General features: G+C 31.4%; 1 protein-coding gene across 1 annotated transcript in view; it reads right to left on the bottom strand.

Moving 5' to 3' along the window:
• Positions 1–8,293, bottom strand: part of LOC123700111 (flotillin-2) — a 214,564-nt gene that overhangs the window by 133,951 nt on the left and 72,320 nt on the right. The window lies entirely within an intron of this gene.

The following is an 8,293-nucleotide window of genomic DNA, read 5'->3' as shown; positions in this document are numbered from 1 at the left end:
GAAACCGCGCGGAGCAGCTAGTAAATAATAAAATAAAAGTGTACTTCTTAGTAAACAAATTAAACCTTGATATTGACCGGATAATATTATAAGTATATACCTACCAATACCTTCACATATCAGTATTTCTTTGGGTTTTATTTTCTTTGTCAGCTTACGGTTATTCCCAGTTGCAAATGTAAGTAAATAAGTGAATTTCCACAAACTATTACAAAATCAGTTAACCACAATCTCGATATATTCACGTTTATCTGAATGTTAATTAAGTACAAATTTTAGCTGCATATTATGTTAATGAATTATTTTACAATGTGTCTTATTTATTCAACGCTTTGTCATAAGGAACACATATACACACGTGGTTTCATACACAGTACACACACAACATAATGTGTGCCAAACTGTGAAATCTTCCACGACCACAGCAACGGACGCGGAAGGGATAACCAAGCTGCGCTGCAGACGCTAGGAACGCTAGGAACTCGCGCAAACGGCGCGTTGAAATACCTCGCCGAGAGTTGATATGCCTCAACTAGGCAAAATATGATGTTCTGCCAGCCGTCGGCTTGTCAAGAAAACGCGTGGCAACGTTAATTTCTGAGATATAATACGTATTTAATAATTACAGGGCTTCAGTTGAAAACCAAATTATAACACGTTTACTGCAGTACATCAAAATAAATATCTTTATATAAAAATCATTTGCAAAATCAGAAATTTCATTATTAAATAATTCGTTTTCGATATTTATTTTATTTATTTTTATGATTTTATATGATCGAGCAAAATACACGTGGTTGTGTAACAAATTAGCACACTTTTTAGGCAATATCTTGAAGTGTATTGATTATTTTTTCTAAAGCGTAAAGCGTATAATTGAAAATACATGAAAAATTTGATCTTGCAAACCAATTTTACTCCTCTTCGCTGAAAGGTCTCCCCTTAACTTTTATTATACACTAGCTTCCGCCCGCGACTCCATCCGCGCGGAAAAATTAAGATTTATTTTTTTTCTTCGTATTTTTCCGGGATAAAAGTATCCTATTTTATGCTCAGGATAATAAGGTTTAATTATACCAAGTTTCATCGAAATCGAACCGTTAGTTTTCACGTGATGCCTGAACATACAGACAGACAGACAGACAGACAAAATTTTTTTTAATCACATATTTGGGTTTGGTATCGATCCAGTAACACCCCCTGCTATTTATTTTTTCAATATTTTCAATGTACAGAATTGACCCTTCTACAGATTTATTATATGTAATAGGTACCTAACTAAATTTATATTAAAGACGTATAAAATATATTTCTAACAGATATTAAAATCCATACATATTATGTGAATATTTTTATAGACATGTTTTTATCTTGAATAAAATAAATTTTAGATTTTCTCGTAATTATACTGTCTGTGATTTTTTTGCCTATTATTACCTGCTACCATAAAAGCATAATTTAATATAAATTATACTTATATTTTTATGTGCTCTATATTTTAATTTATATTATAGTAAAATATGTAATCCAGTAAAATATGAGCTTACTATAGAAAATTATATTTTAATAGCATAATAACTATCGTGATTTGGCTACTCAAGGTTGATTTGTCATGAAAATAAAAATTATTAAGTCTGATAAAACTACTCTGATGTGTTAATAGATCCTAACATAGAAGTAATCTAATATTCTAATATATAATATTATAAAGGCGAAAGTTTGTAAGTATGGATGTATGGATGTTTGTTACTCTTTCACGTAAAAACTACTGAACTGATTAATATGAAATTTAGCACACATATAGAGGGTAACTTGGATTAACACATAGGATAGTTTTTATCCCGGAAATCCCACGGGAACGGGAACTATGCGGGTTATCCTTTGCAAACGCGGGCGAAGCCGCGGGCAGAAATCTAGTTTAAAACTAAACGGCTTCTACGTACAATAAAATATCAATAGGCGTTGACAAATCCACTTTGAAACATTAAAACTTTTTATCAAAAACAGGAATATACTGAAATTGTAATCTTAAAGATATTCCTGTATCTTATAGCTTCATACAAAAGATAAAAAATGTTGTGTGGTTTTATGAAACCACGGTAAAAGTGAAACTTTTTTTCACACTATAGACATTTAACTAAAAATTATCGTATTTGTACGATAATTATCGTACGTATCGTGCGTCACGCGACATGCGCTACACAGAACAAAAAGTTTGAGACGATGTAATAAAAGTTTCACTTTAAAATATCATCATAACTACAACATTAAAATATTAAGCCACATTGAAACGCATACTGAAATGGTAAGAAGTTATACTAAAATAGATAATTAAAAAGGCATTGTATCACATAGTTAGTAAAAAAGGTTTAAAGACATTTATTACCATTAAGACATTAAGTCACTTACATGAGAAACTTAAATTTTAAACATAGGTATTTATAAAAAATATCATTCGTTAGTTAAAAATTTAGAGTAAGTTACATACTATAAACATAAGTTTAGGTTAGGTACTCATTCATTGCATTCAAAGTTTGAGCGTGTGGTCTTCCAGGATGTGTTTCGCTAATTGTTTTTTGAATACAATGAATGAGTTTACACTTTTTAATTTGCTTGGCAATCCGTTATAGAAACGTGCTCCCTCGTATGTTGCCGTTCGCCTTCCATAATTCGTTCGGATCTTCGGGAGGGCAAGATAGCTAGCTCGTCTATTAGGATAGTGGCGATTTGATGTTGAGAATATTATATTTGTATTTATGTTTTTATGTAGCGCTTTGTGGATGAACATACACGTATTATAAAAGTATAATTGTTTTAAATTCATTATTTTAGTATCGTCGTAGATTTTATTTGTAGAAGTTAAAAAAGGATATTTAAAAATGGTTTTAATAATTTTATTTTGTAAAATTTGTAGTGGCGCTAATTTATTTTTGTAAGCGCTACCCCATACTTCTATTAAATACATTAGGTGAGGTTTGACTAACGTGTTGTAGATGGTGTGGCGTAATTTATGAGGAATGCAAGAAGTGATATTACGCAGAGATCTAAGAAGTGCTGATAATTTATTTTTTAGGTGGTCGATGTGATAATTCCATTTTAGAGAGCTGTCGATTCGCAAACCTAGGTATTTCTCGTGGGTTTTATGTTCTAATACAACACCGTTAATTTTAAGTGGAGCGTGTGGTGGAATAATTTTGTTCTGAGCTTTGAATTTAATATAACACGTTTTAGATATATTTATTGTTAGTAGATTGTATTGAAACCATTTATTTAATTTATTTAAATCGTTTTGTGCTTGCTTTATCATGTCATGTATAGAGGGACCAAAATAAAACAGACAGGTGTCATCCGCATAAAGTGTTAGATGACCATTTAGTTTTAAATCTTGTAAATTATTAATATAAATTAAAAAAAGCAATGGGCCTAAAATCGAACCTTGTGGTATGCCACACGTAATTGGTAAGGGAATGCTATTGTAGTTATCTATTTTAACGATTTGTGATCGATTTTTTAAATATGATTTCAGCATGTCTAGTGCTTTACCAGTAATGTTAATGGATGCTAATTTCTTTATTAAAAGTTCGTGAGAAACGGTATCGAAGGCCTTTGTAGGTCAATAAATACTCCCAAAACTAAATTTTTTGCGTCAATGTTCTGTTTTATTTTAGTAGTCAGGTCTATAGTCGCTGACAGAGTGTTACTTTTTGGCTTAAAACCGTATTGACGCACTGAAATAAAATTAAATGAGTCTAAATATTTTTCTAATCTCGTGTGTAAAATTTTCTCTAATATTTTTGACAACACTGGCAACACCGAAATTGGCCTATAGTTACCAGGTTCAAATTTTGAACCACTCTTATAGATAGGAGTTACCTTCGCTATTTTTAACGAATCCGGAAAACGTCCTTGACTTATAGCTTGGTTGAAACAATCGCTTAAGGTATGATTCAATTTTTCTTTAATGCATTTAATTGCTTTTGTGGTAATACCATCAAGACCTGTACTACAGTTTGAATTAAGGTTATTTATAATTTTTAAAATTTCATTAGGTGTACACGGATCAAAAGTGGATAATTCGTACTTTTTTGATGGTGATTTAGGTAAGGTTGAGGAAGAGTTGGTTTGATATTGTAGGGGTATTAAATTTGCTAGACGAGATCCTATTGTAGAAAAATATTGATTAAATATCTGGCATATTTCATTTGGCTCGGTAATATATTCAGAATTTATAAGTAATTTAGTAGGTAAAGTACATTTTACAGTTTTGTTATTAGCTAATTTATTTACTAAAGTCCATAATTTCTTGGGTTTATTTATATTCCTTGTAAATTCTTGGTAATAGTAAGAATCTTTTGTGTCTTGAATAAATTTTTTTACCTTTATTTTTTGAGTGTTAAATTTTATTTGAAGGTTTTTATTTTTAGGGTTGTTTTTTAGTTGAGACCATAATAAATTTCTTTCGTTAATTTCTGTTAAAATTGCTTTGTTTATCCAGTCTTTTCGGGGCAGATTTAGAAATTTAGTTTTAGTAATCTTACTTTTATCTATAATAGATTTAATTTTATTTTCTAATATTGTATAATCTTTGTTTATTTCAGTATCAACTATGGAGTCAGACAGGGATGATAATCTTTCGTAATTAATTGCTTTATATTGAGTTTTAACACTTTTTGGGGGTAAATATTTTTTTAATTCTACGTATATGTGCTTATGGTCGGAAATACATGAGTTTATTATTGCGAAATGAAAATTATCATTTTGAAGGTTCGTACTTACATGGTCCATGATAGATTTTTTTGAAGAGTCTCTTGTGCTGTATTTTTTAGTTAGTTTATTGAGTAATATATGTCCATTACACTTAAGAGTATATTTGTATAGTTTGGTATTTTTATCTTTTGTTAACAAGTCGATATTAAAATCTCCAAAAATAATAGCTCTGTGCCTTTGTTGTAATTGCGATTCATACATTTCAAGGAATTTTTGACAGTTAGTATAGCCCGGTTTATAGATAACGCCTACATCAATTTTACATCGTTCTAAACTTATCCATAAGTAATTGTTCCCTTCCTCGTATCGTGATTCAATAAGATTGTGTTTTAAATCGTTGTGGATGTATGCTGAGACTCCACCTCCTCTTGCGTCAGTCCGGTAGTTAAAATAATGTGTGTAATTATCAATATTTAATTCTGAAGCTTGCGCATCAGAATTTATCCAAGTTTCAGTAATTAGAATTACGTGGATAGGTTTTATTAATGAGCTCAGGATACATTTTACTTCATCTAGTTTACCTTTTTTTCTTATGCTTCGCGCATTGAAGTATATAAATCTAAGCCTGGATCGGGAGAGTTGCAAATTTTCATAGCTGTCTAGTATTTCATAGGAGTTGATATTTTGGTTGTTTGTCTTTAAATTTATTTCTAGTTTTTTGACACAATTTTCTTTATAGTAGGCATTCCGTTAACGTATTTTATTGTGAGATCTGTTTCTCCTTCACCAATGCGACGGTTTAGTTCATCCTGTAAACTTTTAAGATATTTTTCCTGAGCTGGCGTTTGATCACTAAAAGCTTTAATATTGTTGGGTAGTTTATTTTTGTTACGTAGGATTATTTTAGCAGATTCAATTGTGTCATAGCAAACCTTTATTCTACGATTTTTCCCCGGTGAATACTTGCCAATTCTATATATCTTTACTGGCTTCGGTAGGTCTGAACTTATTAGCGAGGTAATTTTTAAAATTTCGTAGTTGTCTTTAGATATCCTCTCCTCTGAGTTATAAGATGTCGATTCTGGGAAACCAGCAAAAATTACATTTTTTTCGCGGCTTTTTCTGTCTCGTAGTTCCTTGATTAAGTGTTCATTTATATGTAGTTGATTTTTAGACGTAAAACCCGATGGATTGGATGACTGATTTATTGATTGAAGATTTAACTCCAGTGATTTTATTTTACTCTCACCCTGGTTGATCTGGGATTCTAATTGAGAAATAGTACTCTTCAATATGTTTTGTTCAGTAATTATCATACATGCTGATGACTTAATTTCATTGATTTGATTCGTATTTTGGCGAATTAAATTCAAGGATTGTTCGTTGGACGATTTAATTTCGGTAATTTGTGTTTTTACCTCAGAAATGTTTTCATGAATTTTGTTTATTATTTGTTCGTTTGAGCAAACATATTTTTCAAGTAATGTACTAATACGGCTCAACTCCGAGCGAATATCCTTCATATCATCACTACATCTGCAATCTTGTTCTAGCGGTTGTTTCCGTTTTCTGTAAGTGATTTGAGTATCAGTTGGCGTAGAACTCGTTGAAAACGAACTTAGCTTCGATAGATCGGGATGCGATCCACCGGCAGTACCCACTGCACCACTGCTGGTTAAACGTGTTGGCGATCGGCGTTCACTCATATTTACTCCGCAATGGATAATTTGTGCACGAATATGAGTCGTTCTACGGTGCGTGCAGGACAAAAAATTGCAATTGTCTTGCTCCCGCTTGAAACACTCGCTGTGTTTCGAACGTAAATTGAAATGATATAAATACCAAACACTAATTATGCAACTTGAATTCTTATTATCATGTAAATAATTATTAAAATCGCAAAGCACTTGATAGTAAAAAGTAATACACGTCTATTCTGATTCACTAACGAACGATGACTACGATGAGTAAATTAAAATGTAAAATCGTATTGTGAAGAAATCTAAGTACCTAGTAAAATGTAAATAAATACTATATATAGCCAATGACCTATTATACTAGTAGACGCGGCATACACCAACATCATTGCATTAAATAAAACCGGCCAAGTGCGAGTCGGACTCGCGCACCCAGGGTTCCGTTAAATACGGTATTAAATATACCTGTTTACTACTTACGTATTTAATACCATAATTTGGTATGAATTTCAATTTAATACCTCTACGCGTTTATGAGGAAATGGGTAGTAAGTTTAAAATTATTAAAAAAAAATATATTATGTGATGTAACTAAAAATTTATGGTTTTCGTAATTTTTCCTTTATCTATGCTATAAGACGTTGCTTCGTACCAAATTTCAAGATTCTGAGTTCACGGGAAGCACCCTGTAGGTTTTGATTCCCTTGCAAGTTTCGAAAATTTGCGGCATAAATGGCTGTATATTTTGATTGCGTTGGCTTAGAAGTTTGATTGTTTCACAGCTTTAAGGGACAGTAGACTTGAGTAATTGATATAAATTTCAGCTTCATACCTCCACGCGTTCCTGAGAAAAAGGGTCTTGACAGACGGACGGACGGACGGACAGACGGACAACAAAGTGATCCTATAAGGGTTCCGTTTTTTCCTTTTGAGGTACGGAACCCTAAAAACAGCGTAATTAATACATACCTACTTACTAACGCATTATCACCAATACAGTTGTTCTCTCATTCACTCTCACGCCCGAAACATAATACATGTCTCACTCATGTACTACGTAATAACAACTGCCGATTAAAATATAAAAAGAACGTCCAGCCACGACGCTGAATGGTGCGTGACTAAGTGAAACTCGGGTACTTAGCTGAGTTTTTTCTTGCCAAAATAGAGAGCGGGTAACGTATCTAGCTTTTTTATATATCATAGATATATAGCTACTAAGCGAATGAATTAAAATAAAATCTCGTTGTTTTGCCTTACTTTTATCACATAGGAATATGTAAGAGACATGATAAATAGATGGCAAATTCTACTCAATAAGCATGCAAAATTACATGAGAGTTACGTTTCAGAGGAGTACCTGAGTACATTAGAGGTTTATGTATAGAAAGTTATGCAAAACAAATTACTAAAGTTCTGCAAATTCTTTCTAGATTTCTTTAAATCATAAAAAAACATTAATTATAGATTATCTCATAAGTATATCGTCTGTTATTTTTTACATATTTATGTGCTCTTACAATATTCTTTTTACAGTAAAATATGTAATCCAGTAAAATATGATTATTGTCTGCAGCATATAGTATATTAATAGCCTATTAACTATTATAATGAAGTCAAGAATGTAATGAAGTTAATCCTTTAAAATATTTTTTATTTAACGTTTCTAAACTCTGAAATATTAATAGATATTTCCTCACAAAAGTAGAGTTATTTTTAACCTCACGGTATCTGTATTAAGTAGACTTCAAATAGGCGTTGTCAAATCTATTCTAAACATTTAAAATTTTTCTTTATAAAATTACTTAGCAAATACAAATGCTCAGCCCACAAGAGATATTCAACAAAACAGTTTTCATGAAGATTATTTGCATAAACAATGTTCTGGT

This window comes from Colias croceus, chromosome 19 (genome assembly GCF_905220415.1).
Source record: "Colias croceus chromosome 19, ilColCroc2.1".
NCBI classification, from domain to species: Eukaryota; Metazoa; Arthropoda; class Insecta; order Lepidoptera; family Pieridae; genus Colias; species Colias croceus.
This window is presented reverse-complemented; position numbering and strand designations above follow the sequence as displayed.